This window comes from Spinacia oleracea, chromosome 4 (assembly GCF_020520425.1).
Source record: "Spinacia oleracea cultivar Varoflay chromosome 4, BTI_SOV_V1, whole genome shotgun sequence".
Lineage (NCBI taxonomy): Eukaryota > Viridiplantae > Streptophyta > Magnoliopsida > Caryophyllales > Amaranthaceae > Spinacia > Spinacia oleracea.
In genome coordinates, this window is record NC_079490.1 from 118,869,906 (window position 1) to 118,876,817 (window position 6,912).

Consider the following 6,912-nt stretch of genomic DNA (forward strand, 5'->3'; position numbering starts at 1 on the left):
TATACCAGGAATGGAAATTCTATCTCTTTTAGGATTTATGTTGGAGTGCAACACCTAATTCTGACAGGTTTCTATCTTTTATGAATTTGCCACTTTTAACAACTACCTTTTAAGGCAGTTACTATTCTTAGCAGGTTTCTATAAATAGCAGCTTTGGCTAAAATGAAATGGTGATTGAGATCCGTTATTTTATAGGAGATGCGTTACCAAGTGGAGATTTATGTTCTCATCATCGAACCTTCCCTTTCGGGAATGGGGACAAAAGTAGGTGTCTACAGTTAGCCCCCACTTTGACTGAGTCTCGAGATGAGACGATGGTCAAAGTACTAGACGGAGTGCGTCATACAAGCCATGGCGTATGTGACCTGTTTTGCGAGGGTCTCACGAGCCCCTGAGTGATAACATTTGACTTAAGGGTCATCACTTGAAGTGTTAACACATTCCTCACGCGTCATTGGAATTTGTTAACTGATAGTATAGAAACTCCCTCACTTTGTCATTGGAAGTGTCTAAAGATGTTTTCGAAATCAAAGCTATAAAGTGTAACTAGACCTGGCCAAGCCCAATCACGAGGTAAAATATTTTAAAGATTCTCATTTTCAGGGTTAGCTAAACATGAAAACCCCCTTGTTTTTATAGGACGTAAAACGAAGGAAAATCTAGCACATCACTCTTTTTTGGAAAAACGGAAAACCAATCCTTTGATTTTTGGAAAAGGGAAACCATCCTTTGATTTTTGGAAAAGGGAAACCATCCTTTGATTTTTGGAAAAGGGAAACCATCCATTGATTTTTGGAAAAGGGAAACCATCCTTTGATTTTTGGAAAAGGGAAACCATCATTTGATTTTTGGAAAAGGATAAACCGGGAAAAGTTATCGCTGCAGCGACTAAGGACCTGCGTGGTTAGTGACGCAGACCCCGCCCGCTGAAGGTGGGCGAGCCTGTCTGCTGAGGGTGGACACCCCGTCCGATAGAAGTGGACGAATCTGTTTTGATGTTTTGAAAATAAGGACCTACGCGGTTTGTGACGTAGACCCCGCCCGCTGAAGGTGGGCGAGCCTGTTTTTGTTTTGAAGATTTTATTTTCTTTTCATTTTCGAAAACTGAGGACCTGCGCGGTTAGTGACGCAGACCCCGCCCGCTGAAGGTAGGCGAGCCCTGTCCGCTAAGGGTGGACGCCCCGCCCGCTGGAGGTGAGCGAACCTGAATTCGTCTTTTCGATTTGGGACTCGCGTAGTACGTGCCGCGATCTTGCCCGATTGAGGTGGGCAAGTCCCTATTTCATTTGTTCTTGTGATTTCTTTTGAGAATTTCTTTTTATTCATTCTTGTAAGAGCGAATTCTTTCGAGGGATGCTCGGATTTAGTTGCAACCTGAATGTGGGTTGACAACGTGCTTAGACGAACCATTGTCTCATGGTCATCATCTTTCATGGTTTTGAGCTAGTCTTTACGGCTCAATTTTTCCACTACCTGGGTCCTTGGTTAGGGGACTATGTATAAGTATCAACGGCGACCTTTGTCTTGAGGTCGTAATCCGGTTTTATCTTTTGAGATTATCAAAACACGGGATTTAGTACAGCGTAGTCTAAGATTATTGTTTTAACTTTCCATACTCTCTTTTGAAATATATATTTTCTTTCGAGCCCCCAAGCACTCGTGCTTGACGGTCATTTCTTGTCAAATAGGTTCCTTGGGGTTACACATTTTGTAATATCCTTGATCGTGTTTGGGATCGTCCTCGTAAGTGCGAGAGATCTTTGTAGCGGTGTTCTACTCTTAACAAAGTCGTGAGGTGCGACTTTCAGTAAAGAAATCGGCAATTTTCGAGTCGAATGGATACGGCAGGACCCTATAGAAGTCAAGGCTTCTTTTGGGCCTGGGCTCATTTTCGGCGCCCAGGCCTGGGCGTTAGAAATAATTCACGCCCAAGTGGGGCGTTGAAAATATTGTTTGGGCTGGTCTTTTGATGACACAGTTGGCCTCTTGTTCGTTCGTTTATTTCACTTGGAAATTCTATGTGTTCTCTTCTCTTTTGTTTTTCTTTATTTTTGGAACGTAGAATTTTATTAGAGATCACAATGAGTTGAGTGATCGTGATGATTTCTCGAGAAGCCGTAGCCGATTGGTGGACTACGGTGTTTGTCGCTTTGGGGCGATTTTTTAAAGGAATTGTCGCTCTTAAGGCATACAGTTATTGCAATAGTTGGGCGAGTCTATATGGCCCGAGGAACATACCTTGAGGCGTAAGACTTTGATCGCGTATATATTTTTTTATTTTGCTACTGTCGTTTCGTAGCTTGGAGCCCCCAAGTATGCATGTTGGGATGCTTCCTTTTGGCGTACAATTTTTGTAGGTTCTTTCGAGAAACATGCCTTGGGGTCCCGATCGTGTAGGTGCGAGCTATCCCTTCCGTGGTAGGTAATATTTTGCTACCTTTAATCCTTAATGTAGATGTCGTGTGGCTTGCATTTTGAATTTGGGCGATAAGTAGTCTTTGCCTCATACTCTTGGTCGTGCCCGCATTAGTGCAATATGCCTTACTCTTTTTTTTTTAGACTTGTACCGTGGGATGGTTGAACTTATGGTGTGACGTAGGCTTGTGTGGCCTAACAGCGTGTCTTAGAACATTCCTCCAAGTGTTGGGATATCATTATTATTTTTTGCATTGGAGTACTTCATCACGCCTCGTTCAAGTGCTCGAACAAGTGTAGCACCTTCTGCGTGGGTGTGCACGGCTTATTACTTCTATCGATGCGAGGATTTATATATGTTTTTTTTTTATCCTTGATTTTTCTTTCTCTTTTGCTTTGGAACGACGTAGACTGTGTAACGAGCGCTTGTAGGGCGAGAGTTATGTGCAGTAGTTTGATCGGAGTTTTGGTGACTCGCGATTTTCAGTTACCCTTGTTAGTGGGGTGACATTATATATTCTAAGTAGCGCTTAGAATTTGGGAGTGGTTGTAGCCATTCTAAGGTTCGTTTTACACGATCAAACCTTAGGATTATGCCCCTATGACGTGTGTATAGCATTAGCGTCGAGAATTTGCGATAAAATCGTCATTTCGAGCATTTTTAGAGTGTTTTTCTCAAGCCCCCAATTGTAGCTACGGGATTGGCTTGGTGCTATAATGCTTGCCATACATTTTTCTGCATTCATGGTGACATGGATCATGAATAGTTTGAACCAGACTCGTTTAGTGCGAGGTACGTTCGAGTAGTGATTTGCTACTTCTCTTGTAAATGTCGTATTGTGCGACATTGCCATGGTCAAGGTAGTCACATGGTCAAGGTAGCCTTGACCAAAAGCTAGGTGCCTTTCTTTACCCATAATCATATTTTGAAATCTTTTTGACTCACTTGCAACATCGAGATAAACGCATACTTAGCTTAAACCAACGACACTTTATTATGTTAGAAGAAGTCTTTGAAAATTATTTGAAGTCCGTGTCCTACTGTGTACAATCCGAGGTGTCCTAAGTAAGTTGACTTATAGAAGGGTTCGTACAGGATTACATGAGTGAATCAAAATACTGTTACGATTTTGGGAATGCTGTCTAAGGATTTGCTGGAAGCCAGGGTGCAGGCGTCAAGATATTACTTGTGCCGTGTGGCACATGCTTTAGGCTTTTAGGGCCATCTTTTTCAGAATTGCGGGAATATAAACCGCTTTCAAATTGACTTAGATTTACTTGGTGTATGTCTGCACAAAAGGTCAAGGTATACTTAGTTCTTTCCCTAGTTCTTTCATTTCAATTTTTAGCCCCAAGTTGCTATTATGTCTTCTCGTTAATGATGCTTTCAGATTTCGATTTTAGATGCCCGTGTCATATGTCTGAGTAGGGTGAGCCTTGGTTAAGTGCCAAGTCCTATTGACAATGTCTGATTTTTTCAAAGGGGATTCGCAAGCATTTGAATTACCATGAACGGGTGCCCTGAGTTCGAAGGAACGATGGGGCGATGCTGTAGAACAATCCTCTTTATTGCAAGCTTACTGCCTTTACTACTTGTTGGCGATTATGACTGTATCTAGTGGTGAAAGAAGGTCTTTAAGTGAGTTACTTTGCTTTAGGGAGGGTCAAGTCGAGTACTTTAGAGGTCATGGACGCTCGCGCTAGCCCCCATTCAATTGAGGCAAAGCGATCTTTTGAGTATTGGCTAAGTGCCTAGGAGTGTGAGTGCTCCTTCTAGCAAGGGTACGTGCCCTTATTAATTTTCGATGTATGCTCATTTTGGCATCTTGATGACTTGGATTCTTCCTTTGACTTAAATTTTTCTTTCGATTTGGATTGCAAGTAATTAAATTTCAATAAGGGACTCTATTTTTTATTCTTGTTATTCTATAGGCTTTAACATTTTTGCAAATTGGTTGGACCGAATCATGGATTGCCTACGTATCCGCCTTAAATAGAGGAATCAGGTCTTGCGTAGTTCTTAGCCAGAAAATGGTTTCTTAGAATGCCGATTTTAAACAAGTACGTTCGAGTGGAATCGTAATGTTTGAAATAGGGTGAAATAAGTGTACGAAAATTTTGGAGCGCGCGTATTTTGCGTATTTATATGATCTTCTACCCCCAAGTGTTCGTTATTCTTCCGCATGTATATTGGAAAATATACGAACACTTTTAGGAATTGGGAGTTGAAAAGTGATAAGCAAGAACGGCGCCCAGGGCTGGGCGTTATTATTTTTGGCGCCCAGGTCTGGTCGTTGAAAACGTGTTCTGGGCTGCCTTTTTGTGCTACTCCTTTTCGTTTTGTGCCAAATATTTGTGAATCTTCTTTGTGCGCTAAATGCTTTTTTTTTTTAGACGAACTTTAAAGGCGCTTTGCAAAGTTTCTTTTTTATTATTATTATTATTATTATTATTATTACTATTATTACTATTATTATTATTATTATTGTTATTATTATTATTATTATTATTATTATCATTACTATTATTATTATTATTAGAAAACACCAAAACGTTACAAGCTTAACAAGCTACAAAGATCAAGTGAACTACAAGAAGTTGGAGGGGAGCCGAGATACAATCTGGGCCCCCACTCCTCTAGCTATGGCGAACCCGATCCTGCTGAAAATGTGGGCAGCTGCCCGTGCCCAATGCCTTGAGCCCTGGAGTACGTTTGGACCCGCTTCAGCAAAGAAACAACCCCTTTCTCTAATTCCCCAAAAAGAAGAGAAGGAAAAAGGAAAGAAACCGTAACCCAAAGCCCTACAACGTGCCGCATACTTATCCAGCTTCCGCTGCGCTGCAACCGCCACAACCCAACCCAGAACGAAGCCTGACAACCCCGATTGCGTCATAGGGGAAGACCCAGTCAAGTCAACACACACATCTAGACCGCCATCCCATGAATAAAGCAATATATCTGCAGGACGAAGAGCTCCATCACCCTCACTAGTCAGCCCAACATTAACCTCCTTGCGAGCAGAAATCCCCGACAGATAGCAAATATCCAAAAGGGTATCACGAACAACATTATGTCGATGTTTGATACCCACAATCCCAGCACAAGACACGGCATGATCCCCATAAATGTCCCCATCAAAAACCCGAGAGCAAGCAGAACACGACGTCGAATCAGAGAACAACGGAATACCCAACCGATAGCAAAGAACCGTACGATAAGTCTTACCGTTCATAGTCTGGCCTAAACCTGAGATGGGGACTGCCCGCAACCAAGCCGAGGAGTGATCCCTGCTGTGATTTCCATAAGGCAACATGACGTGAAGATAAGGAGTAGGCGGATACCGCATCAGCAGTAACCTTCGTGAAATATATGTCTGCCAATTTCTTCATGAGTGTGGGGGCAGCGGTCTCACTAGGGCTACTCATAAGGTCGGTATCCACGGTCCTATTGAAAAGACCAAGAGCATCATCAAAGGCCGATCCCCGACCATCAACACCTGAAAGCCGAAGAAGTGAATCCTGCATACCAGAAGACTGCAAACGGGATGCAAGAAAAGCATAATGTCGAACATCACCAGCTTAAACACCCAATCCTCCATAAGAATAAGGCAAGGTGGCAAGACGCCATTGCCAGTCACCGAACCCAGGTCTCGAAGCAGTCACGATGCGCTCTAAAGAAGCCCGAGGAGCCACATCAAAGGATAATTGGGCCGCTTCGAAAAGATGAGGCGGACAAGTACGCATAGCAAAGTAGAGTTTAGAGACTCCAGTACACGCACGAAGAAGAAACACCTCAAACTGGGGATCATTAAGCTTAGCTACAGCATCCATCAACACAACAGTCTTTGACACACGCTGCGAAACCAACTCCTTACAAAAAGAGGAATCCGTACTGACTGGACCACCAAGCAACTTAACACCAAGCGCAGGACGAGCAATATCCGAAGGAAAGACACCCTCTAGACGACTGCGCAGGTCCTCCGAAGGCCAGAAAACCTCTGTCTTCTCAACATTAACATGGAGACCTAAATGAGGACCCTCCTCCAAAATCAACTACAAGACCTTTCCAACCACCAAAGTGTCACCAACGATAGTGCCATCGTCCAAGTACCAAGCCTGAAGAGATAGATCAAAAGAGTCTCTGATTCGACACACCAGTGGATGTAGAACCAGAGAGAAAAGCAAAGGGCCGAGAGGATCCCCTTGCTGCACACCTTGACAAGACCACAAGGTATGCTCCCCATAATACAGCCGCACTGGAGAAGAGTAGCAAAATTCAACCCAACGCGAAAGAGCAGGACAATGTAGCCGAACCTCACGCAACAAAGCCGATCGATCAACTAAATTGAACGCATTCCGAAAATCCACCAATAACATAGAGAGGCCAACATCAGCCCCACGAGCCTCAACCAAGCGATTGACAGCATGGAGAATAGCCTCACCACCTGCTGCAACCCCAACTCCAAACTGAAGCCCTCCGATGTAGTTTCCTAAACG